Source organism: Quercus robur, chromosome 7, assembly GCF_932294415.1.
Source record: "Quercus robur chromosome 7, dhQueRobu3.1, whole genome shotgun sequence".
Classification (NCBI taxonomy): domain Eukaryota; kingdom Viridiplantae; phylum Streptophyta; class Magnoliopsida; order Fagales; family Fagaceae; genus Quercus; species Quercus robur.
Window position 1 is genome coordinate 39,653,805 of NC_065540.1, and position 21,941 is coordinate 39,675,745.

Here is a 21,941-nt window from a genome sequence, read left to right on the forward strand (position 1 = left end):
GTGAGTCCTTGGAGGATTACTTGGAACACCTTAGGAAGGTGCTGTCAAGATTGTAGGAACATCAATTGTATGTCAAGAAAGAGAAGTGTGAGTTTGCCCAACAAAAGATTATGTTCCTAGGGCATAAGGTTAGCAAATGTCTTGTGAAGATCAATGAGAGGAAGGTGTAGGCTATCCTTGATTCTCCTCCACCAAGAAAAGTGGTAGAGTTATGGTCTTTCCTTGAATTGGCTAACTATTACATGAAATTTGTTCAAGGATTCCATGAAGGCTTCTCTTACAAATTTACTGAAGAAGGACAAGAAATGGGTGTAGACATATGCATGCCAAGAAGCTTTTAAGAGGCCTAAAGTTGTTGTGTCAAGTGAAATAGTGCTGCGTTTGCCAAATTTTGAGTTGCCTTTTTTTGAAGTCCATACAGATGCTTTTGACAAAGCAATTGATAGTGTGTTGGGCCAAGAAAAACATCTAGTTGCCTATGAGAGTAGGAAACTGAATGAGGCAGGAAAAAAATGTTAAGCACATAAGAAAGAAATGATTGCAGTGGTGCATTGTTTGCTAGCATGGAGAGTGTATTTGCTAGGGCCTAATTTTGTGGTGCGAACTAATAATGTTGCGAACACCTTCTTCAACACACATAAGTTGTCCCCTAAGTAAGCAAGATGGCAAGAGTTGTTGCAGGAATATGATTTTGTGTGGGAGCACAAACCTGGTAAGCATAACCAAGTGGCAGATGCGTTGAATTGCAAACAAGTGCAAGAATATGTTGCTGCCTTGACTAGAGTTAAGTTATATTTTGTGGAAAAGATCAAGGAGAGTTCAAAGCTTGATGCTACCTACCAGAAATTGGTGCCAGATGTGACTGCAGGCCTAGTGCGTCGCTACTGGCTTGAGAATGTGTTGTTGTATGCAAAGGGTGGCAAGTTGTATGTTCCTAGTGGAAAGATCCATAGGGACTTGCTGAAAGAGACTCATGATTCACAATGGGCAGGACATTCTAGTAAGGAAATAATGTATGCTTTGCCATCTCATTCTTACTATTGGCCTAAGATGGAGTTAGACATTGAGTTGGTCAAGACTTGTCTTGTTTGTCAACAAGATAAGGAGTTAACTCAAACGGAAGCTGGTTTTCTACAACCTCTTCCTATACTGGAGAGTCCATGGATTTGTGTTTCAATGGGTTTCATTACTCGTTTACCTAAAGTGAAGGGGATCGGTTCAGTTTTTGTTGTGGTTGATCGATTTTTGTAGTAATGTAGTGTTCATTGTTGCACCAAATACTTGTACAATAGAAGTGGCTACTGATCTATTTTACATAAATGTGGTGAAGTACTTTGGTTTGCCTGAAGATATATTGTGAGTGATAAAGACTCGTTTCATTGGTCGGTTTTGGACAATTTTGTTCGGGTTGCTAGGTACACAATTGAAATTTTCTATTGCTAATCATCACAAATAGATGGTCAAACCAAGAGGATCAATGCTGTGTTGGAAGATTACTTGAAGACACTATGTGACTACAAGTCAAAAAAACTAGCTGGATTTGTTGGATTCAGTACAGTATGCTTACAATTTGCACAAGTCTTCTTCAACAGATATGAGTCCATTTGAGTTGGCAATGGGGCAACAACACTTGACCCCTCATGAGATTGCAAACCAGCGTTCAAGGGGCAAATGTCCTTTAGCATATAGATTTGCTATGGCTAAGCAAGAGCTGATACAAGAAGCACAAAATAGTTTTTTGAAAGCATAGGGAGAATGAAGAAGTATGCTGATAAAGGGAGGCCTCTTGAGTTATAGGTTGGGGTCAAAATGCTGTTGAAGTTAACTCCACAAATTTGGAGGAAGTTTAGAAGTGAGAGTGTGTATTAAGGCTTGATTCCAAAGTATGATGGTCCCTTTGAAATTGTAAAGAGAGTAGGTAATGTTGCTTATAAGTTGAAACTACTTGAAAGGTTGCAGATTCACCCAAAAAATCATGTGAGTTTCTTAAAGCCTTATTATGGGGATGGGGAAGATCCTACAAGGAATGAGGCAAGGCATGCCCCACCTACTGTCATGGTGCAGTTTGGTCGTGAAGTGGACAAAATTCTTGACAAGAAGGTTGTCGAACTGTGAGCTATACCAATCCATCTCAAAACCAATTAGTGATGAGGAAGACACACTCAAATATTTTATGGCTTTCAACATCACACCATGGGGCTTGTTTTTATAGTGGTTGTAGGGAGTCAAATTGTAGCCCCCCAACAATCCCTCCTTCACAATGACCCCCGTGACTCGAACCCATGATCTTGGCTCTAATAGCATTTGTCAGATCGTGAGCTATGTTATTCCATCTTAAAGCACAATAGCATAAGGATGTATGCATGTTCAACACATAAATACGATGTGATGAGAACAACAAAGTATAGAAACTAAAAGTAACTCAAAACACCATAAAGATAAACAAGAAAACAAATAAAGAGCAAAACAAAACAAAACATGGTTTTCTTGATAAAAAATGTCTTCTCCCCTTGGAATATGCATCTCCTCTATGACTTTATTTCCCTAAAAATGTGCACAAGAAATAGAATTTTTTTCCCTTAAGAATGTGCACAAGAGTCATATAGAAATGATGATACTCTCCGGAATACTCTCTAGTATGAGGTTCATGACACTCCAATGAGGCACATGAATCGTTATGCAAAGGGAATTTAAATTAATCAAAAAATCATAAAGGGATTTTTTGGGAAAATTAATAAAAAAATCATACATAATTTTCTGAATTAACAAGAGGTGATTTTTATTTTAATAGATAATTGACTAAAAATAATTATTTCTTTTCTTTTATTTACATTTTGATATTGAATATATGCTAATTTATATTTTTTATATTAATTTAGTTTCAAACTTTAATATTTATTTTATTCCAAACGATTAAAAAAAATACTTTGGTTTATGCTTTAATCCCAAAAATCAAACCCAAGTTACGACTTACGTCACTGAAACTACTGGTGCATAAGGAAGAATCACATAACATCCCTTAATTGTGATTCTCAGGCTTTTTCCTCAATTATACTAGCTTCAGAGCTTGTTCAAAAATCGCTCATGGTGCTCCGCTATGTTCACTATCATCTTCTCTGCTGCTCCAACCTACTCCGAATTTTCTGAATAGTACACTTCTTTGCATTGTATAGAAGGTGTAGGTAATGTCCTAGAAACTCTTCCTTCCTTGTCATGTTTCTTGAACATCATTCTTCCCCCAGTTGCTGCTGATATTTCATGTTAAAGTTCCTTTTTTTCTTACTACATTAAACTTTCAAAATATAGGAAGGCAGGCCTAATCAGTACTCACACGGGGACCAATTGAGATTCAGAATGGAAAAAGCTGCCATATATGCACATCTTTCAGCTGGAGGATGCTTTTGTCCATTGTTTTGACACGGCCGGTAATGCTACTCTGCACTTTACATATATATTTTGGATGAATAAAATATTTTATTAAGATCAAGCACAATACACAAGTAAAACCCCGCTCAAGTACGCAGAGCAAAGAACAATAAAGAAAAGTTATATCCCTACTCATTCATTTACACAGGAAAAAAGAAAGACCTTGCTTTAATCCCTCTTTTTATTAGCTTGATGATGCCTTCCTCTGTTTTAAGCCTTTGAACGTGAATAATGGCATTCCTTTTGTGCCAAATTTAATACACCAGAGCACCCAATATTAGTTTAAACACCACAGCCCTTAAAGACTCCTCCTTCCAATAATTTTCTCTCCATTGAATTATGTGATCACAGTCAAATATGGGAGTTATGAATAAACACCAGCACATCAATTTCCTCCAAATTCTTATAGAAATGGAACGCTCAAAAAATAAATGGGCTCTACATTCCAAGCTTTGTCTACACAAAACACAATTTGAATCTCCCTTACACATCTCCATTGGAGCCTTCTAACCCCTAAGCGATTCTCCATTAATTAGAGATAATATTATTGCATGTGGTTATTATCTAATGGCTTAGGCAGCCAAATTTAATGCAAAGTCCATACACCTAACCTAGCTTATCTACTCTCTATATATACCCTACTAAGGTTCTTTGCATTTGCCATAGTACTAATATCAAAATGTGGCCGTCAATATGGCTTTTTCCCGTGGACGAAGGCTGTCAGGCCGAATCATTTAATCTTAGTGTCCTTACTCTCTTCCATTGCTTTTGTTCATTAAAATTCTTTCTACTATTCTCTATTTCATTTTGATTTTAACATGGTACTAGAGCTAACTGCCTTGGCCTCTTGTAAAATATTTGTCCTTTCTGTTCTCACTCTCAAAAAACTCACAAAAATTTATTCTTTTCCTTCAATAAATCCAAACAACCACTGTCCACTAGTCTCCTCCCATAGCACAACACCACAAAAATCCAAGGCTTGTAGATCTGTCTCCTTCTCAAAATGTCCAATGCGCTGGGCAGCCGGTGCCGACGATTTGGTCGTTGGAACTGCTGCTTCAACAACTCATGTTAGTGATTAGGTCACCAGAGACGGTGGTTACTACAATCCAGTGACTAGAACCGCTAGGCCAACTATTGGCGCTGATGATTTAGTCTCTGGAGTAGATGCTCTAATGGCGGGTGCCGGTGATCAGGTTGCGAGAGATGGTGATTTCGACAGCTGGAATTTAATTTCGGTCCAGTGGCAGGTGTTGGAGATCTAGTCATTGGAATCGCTGCTTCAGCGCTGCCAATCACTGGAATGGATCACTGGACCTTCAGTTGCCAGTTTTGGTGGTTTGTACTTGAAAAATTTTACATATCACACCAAATAATGAAAATTTTTTATTAAAATTTTTTTACAGGTTAAATATTTTACTGCGAAACAAACATAGAGTTAAATATAATCTCTCTTTCCATTTGACCTATTTTCCTTTCTCTTTCCCTGAAAATTGATCTAGAAAATGATTGTGAAATAGTTTGTTTCCACCTCACGAGTAGGACTTTTATCTTATCACATAACATCGCCTTGGTAGGTATTAGCCTATTAGGTAGGGATTAAACTAGTTTCTTGAATATATTTAAATTATTCTCAATATTAAATGGTAAAAATATTTTATTCATACTATGGTCCCTTCGAGATTTTTTATTTTTTATTTTTTTATAGGAAATCCCTTTGAGATTAAATGTGGGTTCTGTCCCTAATCCCATAATATATATATAAACCATCATATAACAGATATTATAATATTAAATCATATCATATTTGTTCTTTTAAACTTTTGCAACAAGGTTACCTGGAGGGCTTGTGGTGACTTAAGTAAACGTTGGATTCGTCTCTCTCTCTCTCTCTCTCTCTAGGGGAAGGAAGAGGTTTTCGATTGGGTTCTATTAAGTGTTATGGTAGTATCATGCTGCTAAGTTAAACATTGATGTCATGGCTAGTACTTTTAAGGCTTTATGACAAGCACGAAATGGTTTCAAGATCAGAGATATTGGGGATCATAAGGTTTTCTTTATCTTTGAAAATGAACTTGATGTTAATAGGATTCTGATGAGTGAGCCATGGAGTTTTGATAAGAATTTGGTTGCTTTGCAAAGAAACAATGAAGATGTTGGAAAAAGGTGGTTTTGCATCTCATACAAAACAAGTAGCGAAAGCAACACAAGGATTTACTCCATTCATGAGAGATAACATACAACTTTAAATTCTAGAACAGAGAATAGAAAGCAAACCATGATGTAGTGAAAATCAAAAACAAGATATTGAAATTATCCTGAGAGTACCTTCAATCTTCATCTCAATTATGCAGTGCCCAAGAAGTATGACCTCTCAATCAGTTTTCATGTACATATGTTTTCTTTGTTGAAAACTGTGTTCAAGAGAGGTCAAAGAGAAAACCATTTTCTCTTCTTTTAATTGTACATACGTTTTAACTGCCTAGATAGTTACTATATTTAATTACTCTTATTAAATATATAATTGATTATCTAATTGGGTTAGTTTTTTGACCCAGCCCAATTGGACTTTAATATGTGGATTGGGATGAGACCAAAAAGAGAAATAAAGTTCTAGCTCGAATGGGCTTCGGGCTTCCATCAACTCTTGATAAGTCTAAAGTTACGATTAATCATATGACAAGTACCACTATGGAAATATAATTGCACTTTAGGTCTTATTAACAAGACTCTAATATAATATCATTTGACCTCTCCATGAAACATCCATAGTGAACAAAGTCATAATAAACTGTCTCTTTGTAAATCACTATTTTATTCCTTGAGTCCTTAGTTTAATCTTTTAGTTATTCATATATTTTATGAAATCTAATTTCATTAAATATAAACCTTTTTTTTTTTTTGAAATAACAGATAGAAATCCTTTTATATAGAGTAAAACTATGTACAATATAAAGAAAGAAAGGGATACAAACATCTTGTCCTATACTAGAAATTGTCCAACCTCTTAGAAAGCCACTACCCCTAAACTTTAATAACTATTTACTAAAGTGGCTGGGCCCAGCACCTTGAATAACTAATTCCCATTAAACTTATCTTAAGGGGGTTATGAATTACATTTTGAGAATATGTGTTCCCTTAACACTTTGTGCGGTTACCCAAGATACTGATGTTTTGATTGTTAAATTAGATTTCACTCCTGATAAATCAAAGCAATTATATTTCATGATGAGGTTCACAATCCTCTCAGGATTGAGAGTTTATGAAAATATAAGTCGTGAGATTTATTATTTAGGTAATAGTTGTTAATTGAATAATTAATCTCACAATGCGCGTTCCAGTTCAATGTGTCTTATAGACTTAAAACACATTAACACATCAACTAGAAGTCTCCACTTCCATCATCAAGCCAAATCATCGTAGATGATATGTTAAAGTCTTTGCAAATGAAATGCCTAATTTCATCATCGACTACAAATTATAGTTTTGAGTTTGCAAGAATTTGTGATTTATATCTTTTGTAACTAAATCACATACAATACATTTCAAGGACTATATGATAGTGTCCCATTAGTTCATATACAAATAGTCTCATATAATTAATCAATTTAATTATTTATAATATGCCAATATATTGGATTTTAGGCACAAAACCTAACAGATGTTCCTTTTAGGGATTTAAAGTTTGATCATGATACCTTTTGGGTTCAAGTTCATGACATTCTAGTGAGGCACATGAATCATGATGCCAAGGGATTTGTGAGGAAATAGGGTGAATCGTTCGATCTAATAGTAATTCGGATGATGAGGGAGGTGGTTTTATGCATGTTCGAGTTGCTCCGGATATTACTCAACCTTTGGGTTGCCAAAGGGTCGCCATGTTGGATAAAGATAAGGAGGGTTGGGTTTCATTCAAGTATCAACCTAATCTATTATTGGTGTGGTTGCCTCTCCTATGCTGATAAGGATTTTGATTTGTGGATTAGGAATAAAGGTACTTTATCTCCTAATACAATAATTTGGGCCGTGGCTTCATGCCTTTAAGGTATCCTCTATAGAAAGATTTGGTGGTGTTTCGTCGGGGAAGGATGGTGGTGAGGATGAACGGCCACCGGATATGGAAAAGGATACGGTTGACTCCACTCCAGCTATAGTGGCTATTAATTTGGATAATGCGGATTTTGTGGCCCCCATAAAGTCTCATTCTATTTTGGACTCCTCAAATGTTAGTACAAATCCTTCTTTTCCTGATTTTTTGGGTCAACATAATCAAACTGATTATCTCCTACAGGGGATTAATGAAATCGACCATGAGTGGAAATACGATGATTTTGAAGGAACAAATCACGTACCTATTGGGGTATCTTCTAAGGAATTTACACCAAATCATGGAGAAGGAATTAAGGAAAAAGTGGATGATTCCTCTTTGACTAATAATTCCTCACGTGACTTGCTAGGAATTAAGGAAAAAGTGGGTGACTCCTCTTTGTGTAATAATTTTTCATGTGACTTGCTTCTGCCTCCATCAGATATTCAGGGCTCTCCCAACATGTTGCATGAAGTTTCGTATCACATGTTTTTTAATCCTTATTTATTTTAGTTTTGAGTAATTATTATTGTTTCAAATGGGTAAACGCCTAGAGGACTACTATTTCAGATTGTGATTTTTTCAATATTTTTTCTCCTCTGCTCTTCTTTTCTCTCTCTCTTCTTTTTTTGGATAAGCTTCATATAAATTTTCCAAATAAAACTCATCAAAAAAAAAAATTCCAAATAAAAGATATTTTCAGATATATATATATATATATATATATGTATGTATGTATATGTATATTAGTACAATGCATGAAAAAATTTAACGAAATACTCCATTTGTTCTAAATTGTTAGTTTTTTATTTTATTTTATTTTGTGATGTTCAAAATGAAGTCTTTTTTGAAAATTCAATAAATATATTATTTGATCTTTTTATTTTTTTAATTATTGTAAAGAAAAATTATTAGGTGCTCCCGGAGTACCATAAATGCATACTCTCTTCTCTCACATAAATGATGGGTTCCACTAATTAAATTCATGGTGGGACTCACCATTCATGTGAGAGGAGGGAGTACGTATTGGACTCACTAATTAAATTCATGGTGGGACCCACCATTCACGTGAGAGAAGAGAGTACGCATTTATGATACTCCGGAAGTACACAGTAATTTTTCTATTGTAAAGGACATATCATTCTCTTTAAAATTTGAATTTTCTAATCAAGTGTAACATAATGAAACGGACAGAGTATGATTTTTTCAAACTTTTTTTTTTTGTATAAAATTTAATTGTAATGATAGTCATTAATAAATATTTACTATGATTTTTTTTTATATGAAATTATCTATTCTATTATTTAAAATACACGAAAATTTTAAAAATGTAATGAAAAATGATCTTTCAACAAACTCTTTAATTTTATACATTATACGAGAAATTCTTGCAAAATTTAATCTAAAAATCAATAATATATAATTTTTTGAATTAAAAAAATGCGGTTTCTCTTTTTATATATAATTGAGCAAAGACCATTATTTAATTTAATTTAATTTGTATTTTGATTTTTTTTTTGGCTAATAAAATTTTTTTTTTTTGATAACTAATAATTTATATTTTGATATTGAACACATGCTAATACGAACCTTTATATATTAACTTAACGCCACAGATCAACAAATCCAAGTTACTACTGGTGCAGAAGCAAGTGTGGCGACACTTTGTTGTCTAGGAGTTTCAAATGAACCCCTCACTTCAAAAACAAAATTATAATGTTTTTTATTAGTTTATTTTAGTCTTAATATTTTTGCACACCCTGGTTGAAAACTTGAAATCTTGCAAACCTTGATCACATATCATTCCAGCCCAAAACCAAACAACAATTAGACATTTTTTTTAAGAGGGTTTTTTTAGGGGGAACAATTAAACACTTTAGTGTATTATTTATGTCAAAGAGTCAAGAAAAAAATAGTGAAGTTAATTATTGTTTTAATTAGTTTTTTGTTAACAACATTTAATTAGTTTTTTTTTTTTGAAAGTGCCACTTTGTATTATAACTTAACGAGCATCAAAATATAGAGCTTCAAAGGCCGGTTGAGGGGATTCCTCTAACCAAATAATCTCATCATTAATACAATTAGCAAATCGGGCTAGAGAATGGGCAACGGAATTGGCTGTTCGAGCAACACACAACACCGACTGAACTTGTAGACTTGTAGCCAGGCAGTGAATATCTGCATACAAATGACCCAGCCGATAGTAAATCAAGCTCGAACTGGAGATGGCCGCCATAACAACTGCGTTGTCCCCTTCAAGCACAATATTAGTGAAGCCAAAATCAACCGTAAATTCCAGTGCTTTCCTGCAGGCCAACACTTCCGCTTCCTCGCTATCTTGAACAGGTGGTCCTCTTGCTGATAGAGTTGCCATAACCTCTCCCTCATTGTTCCGGATCACCACCCTAAACTCCGTCGCCTTACATTCCTGAAAGATTGCCTCGTCAAAGTTCAGTTTGTAGTTAGATCCCGACGGAAGAGTCCAATTTGAGCTTCTCGCATTGACCGTCGAAACAACCAACTGAACTTGAGACTGTTTGAACTCATCCGAGAATTCACCAGCTCTTTTTACTAGTCGAGACGGGTCCTGTATCACTCCACTAAAGATGACTGCATTGCGCTGTGTCCATATGAGCCAAGCTTGCACGAAAAAAAGCTCCAATTCCTCTCGAGAAAGCTTCAACATCAACTCCTCCACCAAATGCAGAAAATCACATTGGCCACCTTTACTTTTCTTTAACTTCCTTATGCTCCCAGCCCATACGTCTTGGGCCACACTGCAATCCCACAACACGTGCAACTCTGTTTCACTTGTTCTTTTACAGAGTTCACAAATATTGTTTTCCACCACATGTTTTTGGAGCAAATTGTCTCGGGTTGGCAAAATACCATGACAAGCCCGCACAAACACTTTTATTTTATTGGGAATGTGCATCTGCCATAGCTTACCCCATACCAATGCACCAGCACCTGCCCTTGAGCTTTCCCCCTGCATGCTTCATTAGTTTACAAGCCACCCTATACCCTGACTTAACAGAATAGACCCCATCTCTGTTTAGAAGCCAAAAAAGAGAGTCAGCCACCATTCTTCTACTGAGTGGAATTTTGAGAATGGCCTCGGCATCTTCCTTCTGGAATTTCGTTTCTATCAAGTGTCTATTCCATACTCCAACATTCCAGTCAATAAGTTCCACCACCCTCCATTCCCATTCTACCTCCTGTGGTTGATAAATCACCATGTTACTAGGATGACTCGGTATCCATTTATCAGTCAAGACCCTAATATCTGAACCAATTCCCACCCTCCAACAACAACCACGTTTCATGACTTCTTGGGTGGCTAGAATGCTTTTCCAAACATACAAACTGTTTGGGACATCCTTTGCCTCCAAGAATCTGCTCCTTGGGAAATACTTAGCCTTGAAACACGCATGTACCAGTGAACCTGTGTCCTAAATTAGCCTCTAGCTCTGCTTAGCAAGCATTGCCAAGTTGAAACACCGAATGTCCCTAAACCCCATGCCTCCATCCTTCTTAGGTTTAGCCATTGACTCTCAACTCTTCCAATGGATCTTCCTTTCATCACCCACCTAACCCCACCAAAATCTAGCACACATGGCGTTAAGTTCATTACACAGCTTCACAGGCAATTGGAGAACTCCCATAGTGTATGTGGGAATAGATTCAGCTACGGCTTTGATCAAAACTTCCTTCCCTGCCCTTGACAACATTTTACCCTTCCATCCCTGGAGCTTCTTCCAAACTCTATCCTTGAGAAAGGAGAAAGTTTGGTATTTGGATCGACCAATCAAAGTTGGTAATCCCAAGTATGACTTAAACCTTGCTACCTTCTTTACCCCCAATAAATTTATAATCCTTTCCCTGTGTCTTGCCTCAGTATTGCTGCTGAAAAAAAATTGAAGACTTCTCAAAGTTTATGCATTGCCCAGAAGCCGAAGCATAAAAGTCTAACATCTCCATAAGCACCTGCACCTTTCCCCGGGTTGCCTTACAGAATAATAGAGAGTCATCAACAAACAAAAGATTAAAAATGCAGGGAGCTCTTCTACAAATGGACATCCCATGGATCTGCCCCTCCAACTCTGCTTTGGCTAGAAGTGAAGTAAAACCCTCTGCACATAAGAGAAACAAATAAGGAGATAATGGGTCTCCCTGTCGGATTCACCTAGATGGTGAAATATTTCCAAAAGTTTTACCATTAATACAAACAGAAAAAGAGGGAGTAGAGACACAAGACATAACCCGGTCAATCTAGATCTCCGGAAATCCCATCTTTTCCATAATACCTTTGAGAAAAGCCCATTCAACCCGATCATAAGCTTTGCTGATATCCAATTTCAGAGCAAGAGAGTATTTTTTTTCCTTTTTTATGACAATGCATAGCATGTAAACATTCATAAGCTACCATTATATTATCAGTAAGGCGACTAGGAACAAAAGCACTTTGGGTAGGAGAAATAATCTGAGGGAGTATTTGCTTCAGTCTATTAGCTAGTACTTTGGAAATTATTTTATAGATGACATTACAAAGGCTGATAGGTCTATAATCAGACATTTTCTCCGGGGATTTAATTTTAGGAATAAGAACAATATGGGTATAATTAACACCAGGATCCATATTTCCAGAATTCAAAAAGTCTAACACCGCTGCAACAACATCATCACCAACAATATATCAAAATTTTTGGTAAAAAAGAGCATTCATACCATCAGGTCCAGGAGCCTTTGTTGGTCTCATTTGGAACAACGCTACTTTGATCTCATCCGCACTATATTCACTGGTTAGGATATCCTTCATATCATCAGTAATTCTATGATGAACGGCATTCAAACAATCTTCCAACCGTTTACATGTACCTGCTGTAAACATACCCTCAAAATAGCTGGTAGCCACCTGAGTGATATCTAATATGTCCTCCACCCATCTACTGTCTTGAGTCCTTATTCCTTGAATCATATTTCTTCTTCTCCTATTTGACGCCTTGGAGTGGAAAAATTTCATGTTCTTATCCGCATGCTTCAGCCATGCAATCCTTGAGCGTTGTGCCCAGTATATCTCTTGCTTCATTAACAGAGCATCCAACTCCTTACTGGTAGCTAAAAATTCAGCCTTACTGTCATCTGTTGTCTCTCCCTTATTGAGGACTTCAACCCGTTTTTGGAGAGCTTTAATTCTCTTTGTATTAGGATGGGTCCTAGAAGAACCCCACACATGCAAGTCCGTACCACAAGAAGCAATTCTCTCCTGAATTCTATTAAAACCCGAGCCCATTTCCACGGGTTTCGTCCATGCCTCCTGAACCATAGCTTCACATTCCTCCCATAACAGCCACGATTCTTCAAACTTGAAGCTTCTTGGTTCCCTTGCATGACTACTCCTATTCTTCTTAATCTGCAAAAGTAATGGTGCATGGTCAGAAGCATGCGAGAAAAGATGGGTAACGATACTTGCTGAGAATTTCGCTTTCCAACTTTTTGTGGCAACCGCTCGATCTAAACGCTGCTTGGTATTGGTTGAACCTGGACGTTTGTTGTTCCAGGTGAAGAGATAACCAACAAACCCCAGGTCAGCTAAATGGCAACGTTCCAAGGCTTCCTTAAATTCATCCATTTAATTAGTTAAGTAGACCATTTAATGTAATATTTATATATGGATGAGTGTGGCTATGTAGGTCAATAAATAATATAGTGCCGGTAGGTTGCATTTTTTCATTTAGTTTAATATATTGTATAAAATAATGATAACTATATAAAAATAAAAATAAAATGTTATACAAACTTAACAAAATATAATGGTCATACCAAGCCACATTGACAATAGATAATGACAACTAATAATGAACTATCATGTAACGATTTCAAGATATAAAAACTTGTAAAAGGAAATTGTAAAACTTCATGTATCGGTTTTTTTTTTTTTTTTTTTTGGGTGTCAATAACTTGATATATTCAAGTTCACTCTTTTATTAAATTTTATTTAATTTAAGTTTGTTAATGAACTTTTAAAAAAAATTCTGGAAGCTGCCACTATGTACAAGGAAGAATCAAATCCTTTTCCACCCTCACATAATAACATTACTTGCTTGTTCTCTATTTCTATCATTTTTGTGATTCTCTGAAATCTTCCCTAATTATACTAGCTTGTTCAAGAATCGCTCGTGGGGATCCGTTAGCAGTTTTTGCCGTCATCTCTCTGCTACTCCAACCTACTGCGAATTTTCTGAATAATTCACTTCTTGGCATTGTATATAAGGTAGAGGCATGTCCTAGAAAATTTTCCTTCCTTATGATGTCTGTTGAACATCTTTCTTGCCCAAGTTGCTGCCGATATTTTCATCTTAAAGCTCCTGTTTTTGGTTTTTTTATTACTGCAGTTAAAGCTTCATAATACAGAACGAGTACAGAAGTGCAATATAACAAAGATATGTAACAAAGTGGGAGTCAAGAAAAAAAAAAAAATTGTGAGGAAGGTAGAAAAACACAGGAAGGCAGGCCTAATCAGTAATCACTCGGCGACCAAATAATATTTAAAAAGGAAGACTGCCATATTCGCATATCCTGCCGCTTAACAGAGGATCTTTTTGTCCGTTGCTTTGATACAACCGGTAATGCTACTTTAATTTGCACATTAGTTTCACAATCCTGTTACTTTTCTATTTTTACTGTCTCTGTTAATTAGTTGTGGACTTTTAGTTCTGCGTCTCAAACACACACAAAGAATAAAATAGAAAAATACAACACTAAATTTTTGTTAAAAGAACAAGAGGACAAGAGAAGGGTGAGAATTTGATAATTTGAAAATTTGATACCTTGATGGACGAGGATGTTGAAGATTTGGCCATAATGTGTTGTGAGTGCTCTAATTCTACACCAAGTGTCTTATTGATAAAATGATCGTGAAAATTCCAAATAGACATAATTCATTTGGATTTAAGGTTTAAACCGTTAATCTATAAATTATGTCTATTTGGATCAATCAAATTTGACTGTTATATAATGTCATTGAATTTGCCAACTCTAAACCTAACAGCATTGACCCAACGTTTTTTTTTTTATAGAATCAGAATCAGCGTTGACTCAAAGTTAAAGGATATAATATGGGTTCTAGCCAAAAAAAAGAAAAAAAAGAAAGTAACTCTACCAAGCAAACTACTCTTTGAATAATTTTACATGTATGAGCACCCTAACTCCCTAAGGCATGACCCATAAATGCCACCACATTGCCAACTAAATGGTTCTCTTAGGTGTGATTGGTCGCGGGATCATCCTCCACAGGGTGTTAATTATTTAGACCCTTGGAATTTTGATTTCGTGAAAGCCTAAAGAAAGCATACACGATACTCTTTTTGATAGATAGAAACTAAACTGTTACTTTCTAGGTAGTAAATCTCGAATCCACGAGGGGTTTCTTGAATTTACAAAGTGATAAACTAGAACCCACCAAAGAAAGAATTCGACAAGAGTCTATATTTTATTGATAATATGATTTGCCTTTGACGGTTACAAAAAATATAAATACTAAGAAAGTAAAACCCTAGAAAGATTAGGAAACATCTAAAACCCTAATTCACAATAATTACGCAATTATGTGACAAAATACCGAAATTTACCAAAAATGGAAAAATTGAATTAAATGCAAAATCATAAACTACTAATCTTAAGGGTCATCCCAAAATAGATAAGACCTTATTCTGACTTTCAAACTAAAAATTATTAAAGAAAAACAAATATTACTATAAATAGCAAAAACATTGTTTTTGAGGCATTAACGAAGAAATTTTGCCTAAATTTAGGCGAGACTCGAGCCTTGAGTTTGGATCAGAATGCTGTTTTTCTTCAACTTGTCAAATTTCATGCAATTCCGAGACTACCACTTTGATGGCCTCTACTGGTATCCCCTTTGATCTTGAGTTGTGGCTTCGGCGCCCTTACTATCCAAGAATGCATGAGTTGTTTGTTCTACATCAAATTCAGATTGTTTAACCTAATTTAAAGCCCTGTTATTACATAGTACAATTGAACAGATCTAGGTTAAACAAATATCAATCATATCATATAAAGCAGAAAAGTAAAGAACATAATCAATATGATGACCCAAGAAAACAAATGAAATTGTCCAGTTTTAAGGTAAAAATTCTAGGAAGGATTTAATCTAAAGAATCCACAAGGAAAAATTTTACTAAATACAATGGAAGTGTTCAAAATAAATTTAACCTAAAATCTAATGCTATCTCCTGTAGTACTTACTCATGTGACCACACACAGCTTCGAATCTACGAATTCTTCTATTCTGAATTTATTGCACACAAACACTCCTTTTTGTGACTTTGAGATCTCATTTAAAGGTTTTGATCATTAGCATTAGTTAATCTTGTTGTAGCAACTTATTTCCACCAGTACTTGTGTTTGGATCTTTTTTCTGGTAGATTCTTGTTAAGTTAGAAGGTTACAAAACCTTACAAATCTCATAGGAGTTGCTCACAAGACTTGAAAAAAGTGTATCAAGGTTTTCCTTTTGTACCTAGTAGTGTTGGACTCAAACCCTAAACTTTCATGGGCTTTCGGGCCTGATTTAAAATCTGCAGAAATCGAAGTTCGATTGGTTGAACCTCTCTCTCGATCGATTGAGCTTAGAAGTTTCTGAATTCTTCTTTCTATAACTTGTATGTTCTTGAATCTTGACTTATATCAACTTGAGCAATGTCTAAAAGTATTCTAAGACATAGATATATTGTATTAGACATGTTATTGTACTCAGTTTGCCAACATACATAAAATTAGAACCTATATATTTAATCCTTGAATATTTAGAATCTAACAATCTCCCCTTTTGGCAATCCATGACACAACATACCTACACATGAACTGCTCAAAGTCAAGAACTAACCTAATACAAGTTATTGCCCACTACAATTCAATTATAATCTACTATCTACAGGCAGCAACATCATGAAAGAATTAACCTGTAAATTCTTGAAATACTAAAAAAACTATAAACACATATGTGCAAAATACACGATAAACATAACTTAGTATCACAAATCCAAACTAAAACAAGATATCCAAAGAAAATCATCAATTTATCAATATCATCTAGTTTATGAGACAAGTTACATAAAAACATCAAACAAAACATACTAAACAAAATAAAGTCAAACTCAAACTCAATACTCCCCCTAAGTACATACATCATCTCCAACAACTCAAACAAAAATCCCCGTAAGTACAAAAACTCCCCCTTAGTATAACAACTGTCTCTCACTACTACTCCCCCCTTTTCGTTATGCATTACCAAAGGCAATCATCTCAATCATCCGATGGTGGAGGTGGTGGAAAAGAGCTCCTACACTCACTAAAATCAGGTTTCAAAGTAGCTACATCAAATATCAATGAGTCCAAAAGCTGTCCATGAGCCGCCTAAGTCTTCATAAATGTTTCCATTATGGTATGCAGTGATGATTGCGTCTCAAGAACTCTCTCAAGCATGGAACGAAGAGAAGGAGAAGCTATAGAATGACTAGAAGTAGCAACAACATCTACATCATCATCATCAGCAGCAGCAGTAGCAACAATAGCAGTAGGATCAATAGGCACATACTCTTGTGAAGGCTTAACTCTGTCTCTTTGCAATTCCTTCACTTGGTTATGCTGTCTTCTTTTGTGCATTGCGTTGCTTTAGAAAAGTAGCTCCTATAGGTGCCATCTGATGAACAAGCTCAGAAGAGGAGGGACACTTAAACTCTAGGTGTTCTAAGATCCTAAGGATGGAAATTGGAAAGTAGAGTTTTTGTTTCCTAGTGTTGTTCCTATGGACCTCAACAATTGTTTGAATGAACAAAGAGGGAAAACACATGGAAGCACCAATGATAAGAGCATATAAGAATATACACCTATCAATAGGAATTGTAAGCACATGTGAGATAGGAAATAAGTTATGGCATGCAATTCTGAACAAAAACCCCAAATATCTCAAGAATACATGAATCCTAATTTCAAAAAATTTCAAGAATCATGAAAATTTTGAAATTAAAGCATAGGAATCATTTTAATGGCATGCATGCACAAAAAGCCATTAATCATTTAAACACAAAACACTCAAAATTATCAAAATCCCCTAAATTTCTAAGCCCAAAAATTCTAAGAAAATTTATGATTTAGATATGAATGAGTCTAATTTGATCAAAAAGAAAGGGTAAAAGAGTCATACCTAATGTTGTAGATGAAAACCCTTGAAGCTTTGACTCAAAAAAGAAAAAAAATTGTGTTCTAAGAGGGATCGAAGAAAAAATGAGAAAAGGAAAGAACTGATCTGCGACCCTTAAAAATTTGAAATTTTAGAATTTCGATTGGTCAAGAGGAATCAAGCAGCGATCAAAAGAGGAAGATTAAAAATTTCCACCGATCGAGGATCAATTGAGTAGAAATTGAACTAGAAAGAAACTTTTGGCCTAAAAATTAGACATTTTCAATCGGTCAAAGATCAGCTTCGATTGATTGAACCAGTGGAAAATTTTGAAATTTTGTAAAATCTTGGAAGTTTTGTAGAAAAACAATTGGAAAGCAATTTTTATGACGCATGAACACTCCCAGAAGATTTTAAAAACTTTTTGCTCTCAAATTTTCAAACTTATCACAAATTGGAAGTAAAAATCACTCGATTTAACAACTTCTAAACATTTTTCTTCAAATTCCACCCTATTCGAGAAAAGTGTATCAAAAATCACTCCATAAGTAATCAATGATGGCCAGATTAGATAACACACATTTTCATGTACTTGACTTAGCAAAGATTTGCGTGTAGTGTGTGCAACTAGTAAGTATACAACACAAAAAATAGGTGATAAGTAGATAGAAATTAAACAAATTTTCTACATTATCAATCACATTGGTTTGAAAGTGACTATCTCCTAAAGAGTTACATCATATAACTCCCACATTTCCTAATAAACATGCTTGCAATCAGGTAAGAATATTTTGATTATTTTTTTTTTTTTTAGCACAATCAAAGATATCATGCATGGGCATATAGGAGATAGAAAAGAAAATACCCTTGTTCCAAACATCTTCCCTTTTTTTTTTTTAATAAATAACACCTCGTTTTATCTTGCTGTACAAGTGTTACACCTTATCGAGCATGGATTTTATGATTTGCAGATAGGTGTTGAAGATTGGTAAGTAACAGTGGTGAGATAGTTATTTATGCATTTCTCCTAGGATTTTCTAGTCCTTACAATCAAAATATGTGACATTAAAATCAAGATTGTTTGTTTAAAGACTATAAACAAATCATACAATAAAGCATAAAGTAGCACATACTAGTAAAGTGCAAAATCAAAGCTTATCAAAGCTAAATAAGGTACAAAGTCATGAATGCAAAGTTTCATTGGCCAAACTTAATCACACACTAAGTGATGTGCAATACAAAAAAGTATTTTTTTTGTTTTTGAATTTTGAAGGTTTTTTTTTTTTTTTTTTTTTTTTTTTAACTTTAAAAAAAAAAAAAAAAGTCCTAATCAACACTAGAATGAAATGTTGAAAATAAAATCCTAAACAAAACATTTTGTCCAGAGAATCAAGAGATTAACCACGAGGACCATGTCAAATAGACTCATTTACGATAAGTCTTTTGCATCCACACTTTCTTAGATGCAGACTTGAAGTTGGAGTTTCTAGACACATGGGATCGTTGATTAACTCTAGAATTGGCATAGAGGCTGAGAGCTTTTACCAACTTATGATTAAGTGTCATAGGATCTTGTGTTTTTGGCACAGACACTTTTTGTTAAGATGCTTGCTTGTAGCATGCAACTTGAAGCAATTTGGGCAAGTATGCCTAACTCCACCACAAAAGTGACAAAACCACTAAGGTTGGGTGGTTTCTTACCTACAGGATGAGTGGATTGCATAGGTTTAGTGTCACTTAGGTCTACCCTGATTCTCTTAGTGGCTAGGACTTCTTCCTTATGGACCTTAACTTCTAGTTTAGGCATAGACACAGGAGGAACAAACTTGGTAGGAGTCACTATAGAGGAAGAACTACTCTCAACATAACCTAACCCAGTCTTATCAGATGAAGGTTTTTGAACACTCAACATGTTATCAAGTTTGGAATGGGAAGTCCTATCAAGTTGTTCTCTAACAACATGTAGTTTAGTTTCTAAACTCTTAACCTTTTCAATCAAAGACATGTTTTCAATCTTAACAACATTAATGAGTTCATTAGCATCAAACAATTTGACCTAAATATTTTTCTTTTCATGTTCAAAAGTGTCTATCTTTTTCAAACCAAGGTCCACATTTAGGGCATCTTTTGTTACAATCTTGCACAGCATGTTGTAAGCCTTTTACAAATCAGCATCCTCAGAGAGTTCCCCATTAGAAGGGTTCTCATCAATTATTTCAGATTGAATATCACATTCATAGCCTTACTATTAAAGCCAGTTGTTTCCTCTTGGGCATCAGTCCACTAAGCCATAGGAGTGGCAGGTCTTTCCCAACCAGTTTCCATAGACATCTAAACTCTCTCATCCAAAGATTTCAAGAAGGCTTTTATCCTCACCTTTTAGTAGGTATAGTTATTCCCATCAAAGTGGGGAGGGATCACTAATGAGTGACCATGATCGAAGACAGTAGGGTTCAAGGATCAACTCTAGGTAAAACTACCTAAATAAGAGCTAACCAGCTCTAATACCACTTGTTAATTATTTTGACCCTCGAAACTCAGATTGTTTAACCTAATTTAAAGCCAAGTCATTACTTAGTTCAATTGAACAGATCTAGGTTAAACAAGTATTAATCATATCACATAAAATGAAAAGGTAAAGAACACTAGCGATATGATGACTAAGGAAAACAAATGAAATTGTCCAGTTTGAAGGTAAAAAACCTGGGGAATATTTAACCTAAACAATCCGCAAAGAACAAATTCAATAAATAGAATGGAAGGGCTGACAATAGATTTAACCCTAAATCTAATGCCACCTCTTGTAGTACTCACTCACATGACCACAAGTAGCTCTAAGTCCATAGACTCTTCTATTTTGAATTTGTTGCACACAAATGCTCCTGTTTGTGACTTTGAGATCCTGCTCAAAGGTTTAGATAATTAGCAGTAGTTGATCTTGTTGCAGCAATTTATCTCCACCGGTACTTATGTTTGGATCTTCTTTCCAATAGATGCTTGTTGAGTTAGAAGGTTATAGAACCTTACAAATCTCACAGGAGTAAATCACAAGACTTGAAAATTGTGTATTAAGGTTTTACTTTTATACCTAGCAATGTTGGACTTAAACCCTAAATGTTTCGTGGGATTTCAAGCCTAATTTAAAATCTGCAAAAATCGCAGTTCGATCGGTCGAGCTTAGCAGTTTCTAAATTCTTCTTTCTACAGCTTGTATGTTCTTGAATCTTGACTTTTATCAACTTGAGCAATGTCTAAAACTATTCTAAGACATAAATATCTTATACTAGACATGTTATTGTACTCAGTTTGCCAACATACATAAAATTAGAACCTAAACATTTAATCTTTAAATATTTAGAACCTAACACATGGGTTTGGAAATACACCACTAAATTGTAGTTTAGGGTGGAGAAATAAGTCACCAACAGGCTATAAGTGCCCGAGCAAACTTTGAACCCTAGGTAGAAGTTCAACTTAACCAATACCTATGTCCATAGTTAAGGTATGAGCTTGAGAAGGTGTTAGGCACCCAAGCTCTGATCAAATTGATCAACCTCCACCAGTGTTATTAGACCATTTTTAAATAATGAGAGTATTTAGGAGGACCACTATTTAAACATGTATTATGTATCTATTGCAATATAAAAGGAAAAAAAAAAAATTATGCATTCTGGTCTATAGGAAAGGTAGAAAAATCAACAATTAAGTTTGATTGACATAATCTTGAAAATCCCCTAACTAGTATAGTTCACATTAATGAAAACAACTCAAGAGTCAAGACATATATGGGATTCATGCATTCGAATGGGCCAACAAAGGAAAGTCAATAAAATTTTATTACAGAAATTAAAAAAAAAAATCAAAGGAAAATATCAAATTAAAGGAAATTCTTATATTCAGAATTTGGGGTGCATACTCATAAATTTAGCTTGTGTACGCATTCTTAGTGATGCATACGCATACCGCTTTTAGTACCACAATTCTTAGGATTCCTTCAATATACTCATTTAGACATACCCATATCACAGCTTGTTTATTCAGCTCTTTTGCTCAAAACATCCAATTCAAATTGATTCATAATTCTTAACACATCAAACTCTAGCCCTGAGCACCAAAAAAAACCAATCCAGGTAATGAAGAACATTGAGAAATTATATAGCCTCTTAGTCTCTAAGGGTTTTGGTTTTCTTACTTTGGTCTTTAGCCCTTATGCTTGATGAGAAA

General features: G+C 35.1%; 1 long non-coding RNA gene across 1 annotated transcript; it reads left to right on the forward strand.

Annotated features, from left to right (window-relative positions):
* Positions 1-3,036: 3,036 nt before the first annotated feature.
* LOC126693401 (uncharacterized) lies at positions 3,037-13,769 on the forward strand. Its single transcript, XR_007645339.1, has 3 exons — positions 3,037-3,182; positions 3,307-3,425; positions 13,675-13,769. It is a non-coding gene; the product is annotated as an uncharacterized LOC126693401 (long non-coding RNA).
* Positions 13,770-21,941: the final 8,172 nt, after the last annotated feature.